This window comes from Podarcis gaigeae, assembly GCF_964106915.1.
Source record: "Podarcis gaigeae genome assembly, chromosome: 2".
Classification (NCBI taxonomy): domain Eukaryota; kingdom Metazoa; phylum Chordata; class Lepidosauria; order Squamata; family Lacertidae; genus Podarcis; species Podarcis gaigeae.
In genome coordinates, this window is record NC_139679.1 from 91,368,356 (window position 1) to 91,383,960 (window position 15,605).

General features: G+C 41.5%; 1 long non-coding RNA gene across 1 annotated transcript; it reads right to left on the reverse strand.

Annotated features, from left to right (window-relative positions):
- Positions 1-4,500: 4,500 nt before the first annotated feature.
- Positions 4,501-12,835, reverse strand: LOC310839838. Its single transcript, XR_014561683.1, has 4 exons — positions 12,780-12,835; positions 12,062-12,156; positions 11,156-11,295; positions 4,501-4,866 (listed from the first exon to the last, which is right to left on the reverse strand). It is a non-coding gene; the product is annotated as an uncharacterized lncRNA (long non-coding RNA).
- Positions 12,836-15,605: the final 2,770 nt, after the last annotated feature.

Below are 15,605 nucleotides of genomic sequence, written 5' to 3' on the forward strand. Positions count from 1 at the left end.
GGAAAATATGTGTTTCATCTTTTTTATTATTTAAAAGCATTTGCAAAAAAACTGCTCGTTTTGGGGTCACAACCCTATGATCATCCGTAGAGTACATTTCATGAGTAAAATTTGCCCAGGTTATGAAATTGATATTACAGGGGCAGGCAATATTTCAGGTCACTTGTTCCAAGTTGTTCAGGGCTTCATATGTTCACAGCAAAACCTTGAGCAAGGCCTGATAGCTGATTGACAGCCAGTAGCCCCAATGCTTTTTGGAGATCACGGTTCCTCAGTACTGCTCATGTATCTAGTCACCTGCCCCTTTCCTCTACATGCTTTTCTTCTGCAAGCAGAATTTTTTTTATTCCATGAATGATTTTTCTTCTTCAGATTTCACTGGTTTTTCCCCTTCTGAAATGATCCCTTAGTTTCTGACAGCATATCTTTGTTGGGAGCAAGGGAAAGATTGAGCAGCCTGGTGGCAATAACAGTGGGGCAAGTCTCTTTGTCGCAATAGATGTAGGGCTCAATTCAGCTCAAATGAAGCACATGAGTGTCTCAGTGATTTCAAATGGGATTTCAAATGGGAGACGTGCTGAACTCTCTTCCATTATGCATGTGCTTATCTCTCCCCCATTGATGTCAATGAGACCTCAATGTGCTTCAGTTTGATTGGATTGTGCCCTTACATTTTTATTTCGGCACTTCAGTGAGCTGATGAATATGTAAATATGGGAAGAGCCATAATTGTATTTCTCAGGGATAAGTCTGGTTCATTGATCATTACATTCTTTCCCAGCAAACCTCATGATAAATTTTTCCTGTATTCTGAATTGTATCGTTAGGATTTGTAGGAACCTCTCAAGGCAGTATTAGAATATGAGGCAGCTGGGTAAATCGTAATGAGATTGCTTAGAACATCCTAGCATAATGAGACAGGTGTGAACCTGGCGGGCAAACACATGGATAGTCATGAGTTTTCCATGAAAGCCGTCTGCAGGGACCTCCTTACAAGAGAATGAAACTGGAGGAGGAGGCTCACAGCAGCTACTGAGAGGCAGGCATGGTTGTCATCAAAAGAAACTTGATAAGATCCATGCTCCCCCCTCCCTAACTCCCAGGTGGAAACTTGCAAGTACTTCTCTCCAGAAATGGACACGTTGACAATAATGGTCAATGTTTTGTGGGAGGAGGGTATGTCTAGCTAAATAAGAAATCATCTGTTAACTAATAAGGACCTACTTGTGTGCACCTGGCTGGAATTATGCTTCTCAACAGCAGTAACATAAAGGTTGTCATATTACATGCACTAATTGGGGTTGCCGTTTATATACAGCAGAATGTTTCCATGATGCATTTAGAATTGGCCAATAGCCTTTGCCAGCAGATGTCTCGGAATCACTCTGAATCCAGGAGGAATAACACCTGCGAGGTAAGAACAGATTTCTTTTCTTTTTCTTTCTTTCTCTCTTCTTCTTTTTTGAAATGTAAAATGGATGGGATGTGTTCTAGCAGCATGAGATATTTTATACAGAAAGAATCAAGTTTTCAATTGGTGTATGCTAGCTGAATGTCATTTCCTGAGTTACAGGGTTCACAGGTACCTAGAGGCAGAAAGCTCTGTGGCTGGAATGGAAACTTGGCTTGTTCCCTCATGCAGGCAGCCACAATTCATTAAGCCTAAAACACATCCCTAATAGATGTTTACCTAACCCTTTTCAAAGGTTCCAGTAATGGGAAGTTGCCTTGTCTTCTCAACTTCCTCCATTGGCCTAAATAAGTGTTATCTTGGGTTGGTTCCTTATGAAAGAAAGGGGGGGGGGGGAAGCAAACTTTTCTCCTGCGGCAACGGAAGGCACAGTTAAAGCAAGTATTCAGCTTACATGTGCATCAGCATTGTGACTGCCAATACTGTATTTACTTTACCTAGACGGCGCTGCAAGGAGTGTCTGCAATATTTACCAAGACTGACCATTATCTATTTAAATGTTTTTAACCACCTGTCATTCATACATTAAGGCTTTTAAGTGGATGCATGGATAAGATCAAAACAGACCAGCGATATGCACATAAAAATGCACTTAGCCAAATGTGTTTCCCCCAAAAAACAGATTGATGAACAACTCGCGGCTTAGGAAGAGATGGCTAGGTAAAGGTAAAGGACCACTGGATGGTTAAGTTCAGTCAAAGGTGACTATGGGGTTGTGGCGCTCATCTTGCTTTCAGGCCGAGAGAGCCGCTGTTTGTCCACAGACAGTTTTCCAGGTTATGTGGCCAGCATGACTAAAATGCTTCTGGCACAATGGAACACCGTGACAGAAACCAGAGCGCACGGAAACACCATTTATCTTCTCACCGCAGTGGTACCTATTTATCTACTTGCACTTTGGGGCGTGCTGCATCCTGAAGAGATGGTTAATGCTTAAACAGCATAGAAGGTATCAGGTTTGACTAAACCTCTACTGCAGGGGAGCTTTCTTATTCTGTTAAGGGTCGCATTCTCTCACAAATGTTGGAAGCCACATGCGGACAAGAAGAAGAAGAAGAGTTTGGATTTGATATCCCGCCTTTCACTCCCTTTAAGGAGTCTCAAAGTGGCTAACATTCTCCTTTCCCTTCCTCCCCCACAACAAACACTCTGTGAGGTGAGTGAGGCTGAGAGACTTCAGAGAAGTGTGACTAGCCCAAGGTCACCCAGCAGCTGCATGTGGAGGAGCGGGGAAGCGAACCCGGTTCACCAGATTACGAGACTACCGCTCTTAACCACTACACCACACTGGCTCTCTTCTTCTTCTTCTTCACCTTAGGCTCCTTGGATGTGTACTATAATTTCTTTGAAAAAAAAGATGGCATATAAATTGAATTAGTTAATAGTATGGACACATGGTTATCCAAGTCTTATTAGTGACTGAACCTATTAATAAAGGTAAAGGTAAAGGTACCCCTGCCCGTACGGGCCAGTCTTGACAGACTCTGGGGTTGTGCGCCCATCTCACTCAAGAGGCCAGGGGCCAGCGCTGTCCAGAGACACTTCCGGGTCACGTGGCCAGCGTGACATCGCTGCTCTGGCGAGCCAGAGCTGCACACGGAAACGCCGTTTACCTTCCCGCTGGTAAGCGGTCCCTATTTATCTACTTGCACCCGGAGGTGCTTTCGAACTGCTAGGTTGGCAGGTGCTGGGACCGAGCAGCGGGAGCGCACCCCGCCGCAGGGATTCGAACCGCCGACCTTTTGATCGGCAAGTCCTAGGCGCTGAGGCTTTAACCCACAGCGCCACCTGCGTCCCTGAACCTATTAATAATCAGGATTAATTAATTTGGAATAAATAAATAAAAACAGATTAACAAAAGATTCGAAGAGCCCCCTGTTCTTATGAACCAACGAGGGGCTAATGTCTTGAAAGAGCAGGCATTTTACAGTAACAGCTTGATACTGTCCATTTGTCTCTTGTTGAAAGTGTTCGCTGAACAGCTTGAAACCATATTAGCATGCCCATTAATCATTTTCATAAGAATTGGACATGTGCCACAACTCTTATTGCTTAGTAATCAAGCAATTCTTCTTTTTTTTGTTCCAGGCAAGTGAGTCTGAATAAATTTCTGTGTTTTCTTTTATACTGAATATGGCAGGAGTGGACAACCTTTTTATTCAGGCTTAGGACTGCAGACCCTCATAGGACACCTTCTAAGGGTCTCAGGACTGTGGTGGGAAGGACCATAGCCACCCCCTAGTGTCTTTATGATGCAGCTTCCCTCTGTCAAAAGATATACAGGCATCTCACCACTTGTGTGGGGGTTAGGTTACATTCCTGGTTACCGTGTGTATACATGAAATCACATATAGTAAGGAACACCGTCTAAAAAGCCTGTAAACACCCTCTTAAGCTCTGGAAACTCTTGGAAAAACCCTTGGGAAAAACAGCAGCACTTACCAGACTGGCATGAATGGTGGCAAAAATGGTGGTCTTCCAAAAACTCCTCCTCCAAAAACTCCTCTAAGCTCTTACAAAAATCCACAAAAATTGGCCAGACTCCACCTCTAAACCCCCTTTCTCAAACTCCAACTCTCTACAGGCCTCAAAGGCTCCTGGGATTGCAGTTGCAAAAGCACCTGGGATTGCTAGCTGTTTCTTTTGGGGCCATTTCTGCAGTTTTCCTTCTCTTTTCAGGCCGTTTTTTGCCCCTTTTGCAGTTTAAAGTGGTTTTTTTCATTATTTCCCGGTGCTGTGCATCTACGCAGTCACACATAGGTCCAACGTGTGTAAGTGGGGAGAAGCCAGCTTCTTATGCACTGTTAAATGCCACACAACAACAATAATGGTCCAGGTGTTGTTTTTCACCAGATTCTTATCCACTTCTGCAAGTGTATCTTTTTAATGCACATGGTTATGGGTTTAGAGTAGTTTTGTTCCACATTCAAATGCTGTATATTTTTTAAACCTTTGGAACTGGCAAGTACAATACATTCATCTTCAAGGAAACGCATTTCAGAAATTTGTTTCTTTTAATTTCCCTTGTGCAAAACATATTTATTATGCTCTGTATCAGCAATGTCACCCCGTTTCAAGATCGCTAACAGTTAAGCCCAGGGGTGTAACAGTGGCATAAAATTAGTTCTCCAGCCCATGTAGACACAGTGGTGGGAGATATAATTCATTGTCCACAGGTCCCAGTGAGCACTTTATTAACTTGCCCTCCGAGACTCCTTAATGGGGTTAATTATTTAGCTACCTTAATTTACAACATATCTCTGTCTTTTGCTTGAGGCAACAGTAGTCCAAAACACCTACTGAAGAGCGAAATTGGAGGAAACGATGCAGTGAGTTCATTGAATCAGGAGGCACTGAGGATGCTAGCTTTCCTGCAGAATTTCAGACCCTGTAAACTGTGGATAAATAATATGGATTACTGATTAAATTCTGCTTGAAGTGGCAATCCCGGGACTTCTTTAACACCCACTGTTAGAAGTGAAATACAAATTCAGATTGATTCTCTCCATTTTGCTGATTGTCATCACAGCTTTGACATCAGCAAAAGTAGTAATCGAATGGGGATGGTCTGAACCAAATGGAAAATGAAAACTGTGGCTTGCAGGTATACCTTGGTTCAGGTAGGAAGAGAGGTGGGCAGCTGCAATCAGTAGCTGATTGTTGATAAATGGAAATCATTACAAAGAACTGAGGCTGAAATGCCAACCATGAAATGGATGTTAGTCTCTCTTTTCTTCTCCCCTCTGATCTCCATTAATTCACTGAGACCACTGAGTAACAAAGAGCAATTGCTGTGCCAGGAAATAAATAAAGCATTGTTATCTAGCTTCAAGGCGGAGAGCTAAGCATTAATACTTTGCGTGAAGGAGAAAAACTTGCCACTGTGTGTATGCTTTCTAGCTTTGATGCTCTTTCTTCAGAACTGCTTAGTAAGCTGAAGCCCATCGTCTCGTCAGGTACAAAAATGGTTCCTTTTAGTGCTGTGCCAAGAATTCCTCCCATGTTTCTTTAACCATTTCCCATCAAATAATGATAAAATAAATTGCATCAGAAAATTGTTAAAGGGGTAGAAGAGAAATTTCAGTAAAATGTTCATGGTTGGTCTGCAGCTTTTTCTCTCTCTTACCTTTTGAGGCAACTGAGGGGTATTCTGGTGTTACATATTTCATGGACATGTGCATTTTTCATACAATTCCCCATTGTTCAAAATTGGGATTGTGCATATGGCTGAAGAATGTGCAAAGTTGAGTCAGTATACACACATTTCCCAAGACCTGTTGGTGATTCTGTGTATTGACTGGGAATCATGCACAGTTCCTTCTTTCTGGAAGAATTATGTGCACATTATCCATGAGACCTGCTGAATGTGCACAATGGTTGGTTGTTATGAATGTTATGAACAGTTATACACTGAAACTCATCTGCTTTAGGAGGTAAAAAAAGAGACAGGACTCCTGGTTTAGCCCCTGTTGGCTTATATGAGTAAAACACAAAATATAAAAGGTGGTTCATTAACACTATCAAGCAAACATGATTTTAAAAACCTGAAGGACAATGGGAGAGTCCGTTAACAGGTATTGACAGTGTCAATGTCTTTAAAATGTGAGAGATTGGTTTGTGAAGCAGAACCACTCCTAAACTGATCCATGTTCAGGAAATTGTCCCTAGCAATGCAACACTTTCATCATTCTTCCCTGTATCCAAATGGTGAGAATCTTTCAAAGCTTGCCATGGGATAACATTTAATTTTCACTTGTCAGATCCTGTAGCAGGGTGGGGGGACTTCTCTAATGATAGGATTACTGGACCACTTATGTTTATATACATTTCTTTCTGCAGATAGCCCAAGGACACAAACATAATTCATTGCTCCTGACATCTTGTTTCTTTGTATGGGGTGGCATCTAACCAACTTGTTCTGTCAGTGCACTTGCTCAGTTGAACTTCTCCCCTCTTCCTGTCCCCATGTGCACTCTGCACCCTCCCTAAATCTGTTCAGAAAAACCCAGAACAGATTTAGTGGGGGGGGGAGAGGGGGAACATTCATTGTGCAAGTGGAAATCTTTGTACTGACAGAATGAGTTAGCTGGATAGTGCCCAGAGCATCCGTCATTATTTCTTAGGTGACATCTATAAAGGATAGCAACAATAGTTTCCCATGTTCGGGAAATTGGCAAGTTACCTGTTCTGGATGGGGTTTGCACTCCTTCTGAAGGAGTAATTGCATAGCTTGGGGTTAATCCTGCACACATCTTTGTCACTAGAGGCCCAAGTGTCCTCTGTGGCTAAGAAATGCCTTTTACCAGCTTTGTCTATGGCCATTCCAGCCCAACCACTGTAGTCCAAGGCTAGTAACTCTAATGTGCTCTATGTAGGGCTGCCCTTGTGTTACTAGCCTAGTAGGGAGGACCTGGAACACCCTGGGTGGCATGTCTGACTAATGGAGCCAGAGTTGAGTGGTTTGGTGGGGTATGACTTGGGCTTAGCACTCCCTCAGTGTCTGTTGGTTTCCTGTCTTAAGTCCAGTCTTCCACATTTCTGCATCAGTTCTTGGTGGGGTTTTTTTTTGGGGGGGGGTGAATCCTCCTATGAATCCATTAGCATTTTAGTGCCCGTTTCTGCTAATATGCACATTTTTTTAAAAGTTATTCCCTCCCAAACATAATGTTATTTTCACTCATCTATGTGTTTGAATGCAGGGTTTCACTAGATATACACAACTTTGTACACATTCTTTGGTTGGAGAACTGCATCACAGCATATTGATTCAAAAAGTGCAACTTGGGTAGGGTTGCATTAAGATTGAACTATCTTCTCCCCCATCCTTACCTGCCACACATGATGTGGGTTCTGGGTGTGTGATGAGACTGGAACAATGACTTTCAGTTCAGGAAGCTAGGCTGGAGTTCATCCACAAATGGTTATCTCTTTAATAAAATGTCTACACTAAGAGGTTAGTTCCAAAAAGAAAAAAAAAGCCCTGTCCTTTCACTGTGTCTGCAATCCACCCTTTCAATTCCTGAAGGAAAGGGGGATTTTATCCTAGCCTAGTTTTCATAAATAACCAGTGTCGTCTCAGACCCAGAAAGACTTGTTACTCTTGATTCATTTCTGTTCTGGGATCAAGCTTTCAATTAAAACCGCATGACACTTAAATATTTATTTCCACCCAGCCTAATAATTTAATTCTGAGTACCACCATAAAGTTTTCAACCAAGGCTTAAATTAAAAAGGAGACTACGCAACCTCTGTGATCATAATTAATCAGGTGAGGGCTAGGCACGAATGCATATTGACCATATATATTAATGCAATGAAGACCTCTGAGGGATGACTTGGCTCCTATATCTGTCTATAGAAAGAGGCAGAATTATGCAAACTACATAAATAATTTAGAGATATTCAGTGCATGCTGTGGCAATAATTAGAAGTCACTACCACCAATATATCTCACAATGCTCTCAGAACTCTGAGAATGAAGCTTAACTACACAAATCAGATCCTTTGTAATCCCATTAACATTTTATAGTCCAGAGATATAAAATCTTCCCTGTTGCTGAATTGTATATTACGTATTTGTTTTCTTGCAGTTGTCATAGGCAGAGACATGTTGTAACACTAAAAGATTACTTCATTAACTTGTAAGCTATGAGCTTCTTACTTTATATAGGTTGCTGCCCTCTGCTAGGCCTCCCCCCCTTTCCCCCAGGCATAATAAGGCATACACTTATTCATGCAGATTTTGCTATAAGGGTAAAGCCGGAAATAGAGGGGGAGAGCCAATGGTGCACCAACAAATACAACAGGATTTCCCCTTTCTATCCTTTCCTTTCCCATGCTCCCATAACTTCTCTGTGGGGTTCTCTAACTCCCTGGAGTAGATTCAGGTGTGTGTGCAGGGGCTCCAGCAGGGAGCAGAGGAAGCAAATGGAAGATTCATGCAAGCAAATGGAGGGAACCAGTAGAACATGGTTCTCTCTGGGAAGGACCAAAGGACAGGGTAGGACATACTGGAGGTGGCATCACTCTGTACATCAAGGATGGCACTGAATCCAGCAAGCAAGCTCCTCCACAGAATCATTGTGGGTGGTGATACCAGGCCCCAAGAGTAATCTCTGGGCTGCTAAGCCACAGATCAAAATGCTGAGGGAGATGTGGTGATGGAGAAAGAAATCAAGGAAGCATTCAAGAGAGGAAATGTTGCAGTAACAGGTTGGACCCTTAGATGACGAGGGAGTCAAAGGTGAGCAAAAGGAGAAAAGTCATTATTGTTCTGTTCTGTATATACATTTTGTTAAATGACACCTACTTTGCGTTATTCAGGACCAACTAGTATTTGGGAGCATTTTTTCTTGACCTTGACAGAAGCCAAAACTAATAATCATATCCCAGCTATTCAAAAATATCAGCATCCTAATTTTAGAAGGGCAGGAAGTCTAATTAATTTACACTAAGTGGCTTTGCCATTTTTCATTGTGAGTTGTTTTCTTTCCTTTTTTTTTGGTAAAGTGCATATTATCATCCTTATTTGCACAGATATATATCTCCTGCTGAGAACAATGCTACACCTAATTTGCTCTAGCAAATTAGAACAATTAAAAATAACTCAGCAAAATTGATACTGAATCTTCAATTACATCCATGCCTAGAAGACAAAGAGCATTTCATGCAGCTCTTGACTTGCTCATTGTGTCCTCTAAAGCTCTGCTATGGAACCGTTTTATGCTGGGAGTTTATTCATAAACTGTTTACTGGTGTTAGTTGCACAGCCTGACTGGCCTCATGAATCACATATTACTTCTGTGGTGTCCTCCGTTGAATGACCTATGCTCCATATTCAGGTGCAATCTGTTATTCTTGTCACAAATATCCCACAGACATTGCACAAATGTTCAAGAAAATTCAGAGGTGAATGCAAGAAACTTTCAGATGTCCAGAAAAGTCCTTCTACAACTGAGGCGCAACAATTTGTAGGGTTTCAGTGAATAGATAGGCCTTTGTTCAGGGATGACCTTTGCCCTGTGTGTTGGGGAGTGCTGTGTGCAAGAGTGCCACACTTCTTGCATCTAACATTACCTGACTCATATGGGAAACCATTGCAGTCCTTGGGGGTTTCTAATTCCAGATATGCACCTGAGCTACATGAATGTGGTCCTGGTAATGATCCAGTGAATATAGGTCATGCTCAGCAACCATCATAATTATGCTCAGCAAAGGTAATAATTAAATTTTGCTCTGTAACTATTTCTAAGCACAGGAAAGAAACAGCCAAGCATCATAACAGATCAAATCCTGTTAGAGGACTTCCCTAAAATGTTCCTCTGTATTTAGAAAGCCATGAGCTTTGCAGATAATGGAGCACAAGAAGTCACTCAGAGCAGGTGTCCATCAGTTGAGGAAATTTCCAAGCTGAGAATTAGACACACAGAAATATTTTAATACCAGGAGCAATTTCCAGAGATGCTGCTCATCTCTTCCTGTTTGGTCTAGGCATGTCCAGCTCCCAAGAGACTGTGATCTACTCCCAGTATTAAAAAACCATCAGTCCATTGTCATTGGAGGGAGGACGAGTGTGCATGGAGTGAGTGGATTGACCAGAATTGCTGAGCTTTTGGGGGGGGGGTAGGCTTGCACAGAGGTTTTTTTGCTTTCCCCCCGTAACTTTTTATACACAATAAGGATCCTGTGATCTACTAGGATCAGCTGGGAATCTACAGGTAGATCATGATCTACTGGTTGGAAATCTCTGGATTCCTTTTGAATAGGTTAGACCCCATAATTTCTACATTCCCATCATAGGTCTCATTCCAAGCCAAAGCCAAACTTCCAGACATCACAATGTGCAATAGGGACTTTCCTGGCACTTAAGCCTTGGTGTTTCATGTGTGATTCTTGTGACACTCTCAGTTAGCATGTCTTCCTTTTTCCTTGGAGGAGGAATCAGTCATCTGGTTATCAGCCATAGAAAAATGAAAAAGAGGCATGGCAGAGCCTGGAGGTGAAGCCTATTGTCAGGACTCTGTCGCGAATTCCTCACGGCGCTTTTTGCAGAAACGCTCAGAGTCCCAGGTTTTTCCAGTGCAGTCTTTTTAATGTGAGCTATATACAGGTATTTACAAAAACAGTCCATACAGAGTACCTGCTCCTTAAGGCAAACAAATACTCTCCACCACAGCACAACCACACCACAGCACAACCACCACCACAACCAACATTACTGTTGAACAGGCTTTCCTTTTAAAACAGGTGATAGCCAATCATATTCCTGCTGAGTCACTCTGACCCAGCACTTCACAGAGTATTGCACCAGCCTGTTAAAGCCTGCAGACTTACTCATCATCCTGCGAATCCCAACAGACTCATGATAAGGAAATATTTTAACCAATGAACAAATAACTAAATAAATATGGGTAATTTTTGCATATCATAGAAATGTCTAAGAATAAAGTAACATAGTCCACTCATCAAACAAATACCTGTATTTTCCATGTAATTAAACCTCTAGAACCAGATCTGCCAATTCTCTGCTAAATTCAATTCTGCCAATTAAATTAGTAACCCCCATGTCACTAATTACCAGGATTTTACAGAGAATGAACATTTCTAATTAGTTCTGTGTTACACATGCTACAAATTCAGTCAAAGTCTTTGTGATAAATAGTGAACAGCTGCTACTGACAATACCTAGATATTGATCTTCCTCGTTTTTTAATTTCAGAAGGCATGTTCAGTTGGGTTCCTGGTGGTGCTCTGCATAAAGGTGGGTGGGCAGGGTCATCAGCAGGGAAGAGAAACCCCACCAGGAAATATCTGGAGAGTTTATTCTAAATCAAGGCAAATGTAAGAAAAGAACAAATAAATATTATTAGAGAATAGTAGGAGTCAGTTCTTCTAAGAAATGGTATTTCCAGCTGTTCACTGGTATATTGTACAAAAAACAGGAACATATCACATTTTTTAATAATTATACTTTGAGGTTGCACAACTGATAATGGAATTAAATCAAACACAATGATGGCAGCAGCATTTTAACAGTAGATTATGCTGTGCATAATTTAAAGGAGATGATAATGGGGCTTATGCTGCTTTCTCTGTTAATAAATCAGGCTTCTGATGTTTAAGAAAATAATATTGTTAACTTGTAAAGACAACATTTACTGTGCTGCAGGGATCTCTCTCTATTCTTCCTTGCTAAGTAACAACCAATCTCAGCCACTTCTCTCTCATATCAACCCCTCTTAAAGACCAGTGTACTATTACTCCACAGTGGTGGTGACAGTACATTTTCCACTTTCGACCTGAACACTACTTTTCAGTGATAAGAATATTCAATGGATGATCTGCTTTTACTATGCACACATTGTGTATACATGAAATATTCTTCCAGAACTTGAATTCTCTGCATAGGTGTTGTACTTGTGTTGTGAGCCCTAAACATTTAGTTGCAGACTGTTGCTGAACAATAAACAATCTAAGATCTGAAGTGGGTTACTTTTTGTTATTTATTTAGAAGATTTATAAACCATTTGATAAAAAGCTCTCCGGGTGGTGTAGAAATAAAATTGGAGATAGACTTCAAATGACACCCACCTTAGCATTAGAAGCAAGGACTCTGGCTAGATGCAAATGTCTTATTGTTCACCTGATCACCTCTGTATGTGTCTCAGTTTGGTCATTCATTAGCCCTGTGGAGAATCACAGTGACAAAAGCCCCTTTCCAACAAGCACTGTTCCTAATGGAAGCTTAATCAACGAATATTTGAATTTCTTAAAGTTAGGATGTGTCTTTGAGGATTTGTGTATAACTGGTAATACCACATCACAATGTATACAAGTTATAAATTCTCAGGGAGAATGGTTAGTTATCCTCTAGGCAGTTGTTTGGGGTTTTTTTACAGATTTTGTACAGTTGATTTCCTATGTGCTGGTTGATTATATCCATTTCCCATATATATGAGCTCAGTGGACCATCGTTACACTTTATGAGTCATAAACATCAGGTTTAAAATATGAATGTATTGCATGTGTTGCCAAAAGACATTACAGAGACATTATATTTGAATTGTTCCTTTTTTGTACACCTATTTCATTTTATTTTGCCACATAAATTTCCTCTCAGGGAAAAAATGCTTACAGTGCTAACTATTATTTCAAGCATCTTTCTCTAGCCAGCCACCAAGGTAAACTCATTTGAAAACTTGACATTACATTGCAATGGATAATTGACACTCAAAATGCTTTGGGTATAAAATCTGTACAGGAGCATCAAATGACAGAGAAGCCATATATTGTTCCAAGCGGTATTCACAAATCTATGAGGAACTGAGGATTTCTTAACAGAGAATGTTGACAAAGAGGATAATGTCAATGTTCTGTGTTAAGAATCCTCAGTTCCCTATAGAATTGTGAGTACTTTTTGGAATGATACAAGGCTTCTCTGCCACTTGATGCTACAGTACAAGTTTTACACACGCACACACACACACACAGAGAGAGAGAGAGAGAGAGAGATTACTTACATTGCTTTTTTAAAAAAAAGTATGTGAAATTCAGGAGCCTTAGTAGAGCCTCATCAATAGCCTCCTGTCAACAGCATTGTGAGACGGCATTGAGATAAGGCCTACATATTGCCCAGGCTGAAGCAATCTGACGCTCCCTTTGGCATCCCTGCAGAACCCTGACCTTGTTGCTCCTTTACCCTTCCTCTCTTCATAAGCAGCAGGTGATGTTGCTGCTGCTGGGAGGCTATTGCTGCACCCCACTGGGGAACACATTTTTTGGGGAAACACACAACATTGTAAATATTGGGGCAATTTGTGAGGAAGAAGGGAAAACTGGGGGCACCCAATTTTGGCAGAAGTCCCATGAACAGTGTAAAATGTACTTGCACACAGAAATGTCAGGGCCAGAGTGTGTAGCGGGGGAATGACTGGACACCTCTGTGGAGCAGCTGAATGGGGAAGGGAACATAAGTAATTCCCAGCAACTTTCGGGAGATGGCAGAACAAGCAGAGACTGGTTCCCTTGGCGTCATGCAAGCGTACAGCTGCTGGTCATGCAATGAGCTGCACCCGTATTAGCAACTGATAGCCAAGGGACAGGCAACTTCTGGCCCTCTAGATGTTGCTGGACTCCAACTTTCACTGGCCCCAGTCAGCATGACTAGTGGTCAGGGGTGATGGGAGTTGCAGTCCGGCAACATCCAGAAGGCCAGAGGTTCCACATCCTTGTGGTAGCCCATCAACAGCTGTGCACTTGCAAGCACTAGCTGACATTTCCTCTTCTTCCACCTCTTAACAGTCACTGGTAATGACTTTCATACACATTCAGTGTCGATCCTGCACTAGTAGCACCTCAGTGGCCATCCTTGGAAATAATGCTACGAGCAGCTCATAGAAACACTGTTTTAGAACTCTCTTTAAGGCTCATTGGTAATAAGGCAGGCAACATTCCTCTTCAATAAGCAAATCAATAATTCTCTGCAAAGACGAAATACATTATACACTAACAGTTCATCAGCCAATCTGCTGGTTCATAGCACAATCCGATTCACGTTTACTCAGAAATAAGTCTAAGACCTGCTATGTACGTGTGTTTAGCACTGCAGCATCCATTGTACAAGCATATGGAGTTGTCAGGTGAAGCATCCTTGCCAAATACATCTTTGTTGTTGGTTTTTTTGGACACTGCTTCCCTTCATCCTCCTCCTGCTGCTCTTCCCATGTTCACTTGCAATGTTTGGGAAATTGCAAAATCATCCTTCCTTTCCCTGTTCTTAGTTTGAGGGCTATATGTGCCATCGGCTCTATACTGTATTACTGTATTGTGCAACCAGAAGTATAGCAAGCCATAGTAGACATTATTGAAGAGCACAAATTCCCACCCTTTGCATCAATCCAGCCCCTCTTCTAGGAATGAGGAACTTGTGGTCCATTGTCTGAATATCGTTCCCACTATCCTTGCCCATTTGTTATCCTGGCACTACAGTGGCTAATAGGAGTTAGAATCCAAGGATGTCTGGAGCGTCACAGGTCTCCTATTCCTTGTCTCGCCTTTCTACTCCTTCCTTCTTTTTCATGCATAGAATATCCACAGGACCTTTGGACTCCTTTGATCCTGTGACACGTGGCCCAAGAGTGGTCCCACCAATAGTAATAAAAACCCTTGATCGCTTCAAAATAGTCTTGATATGTTTCTATTAAAATTCATGAGATGTAGCAAGCCCACGTTCCTTTGTAGGTTGCAAACTGTACACAGAACTGTCTGAAAAAGATAAAAATTTAGGGATTGGTTCCCTAAATCACAAAGAGGCACACCTCTGAACCCCCTCCTTAACATATGCCACACCTTAGCTGTCCCTCTTGCAACTGCTGTCACTGCTTGAAAACCAGTCAAGTCTAAACAGTACTTGGTAGATGCATAGCAAAAGGTCATGGAGAAGAAACAAAGGCCTTGTTTCAGTTCATGCAGTGCTGAAGAATGCATTTTCTTATCTCCCTTTTCTGCCACCTTCCCACCCATGCCATGATTAGCATAGAATTAAAAAGCTTAAAGTAGACATTTTTGAAACCCCTGTGATCTCCCCACCCCCCAAAAGCACAGCTGTTCATATAGACATGGCTCGTTTCTGTTTATCCTTCGTTTCAAAATAGAAGAGAGAACTTTATTTAACAAGCAATTCTTACATTTTTTTTCCAGATTGCAGGTGCTGGTATTCTGCTTCCACAAATAATTCTAAATATATAGACTCATTGGACACCTTTAATGCAAAAATAGATTTTCATTAGTTTTAAAAATTAGGCAACATGGATCCATCCTTTACAAATAAGATACGCAGAGGAAAGGGAAAGATACTTTTCTGCAACAAGTGTAACAGTATATCTAAAGGGCATTCTGTAGACAAACATACAATACACCTGAAGCTAATACTGTTCCACTTTCTTTCTGTTTATGTGAGTATGTTAAAAGGACTGCAAGTTTAGCAGTTAACATTCATAACAATTGGCCATTTTGCACATTAACTAGGTCCCAAGGAGAATGTGCAAAAAAATCCTTCCATGAAGAGGGAATTGTGCACATTTCCCAGCCAATATACACAATCTCCAACAGGCCTTTGGGAGTGTGCATAGCTCAA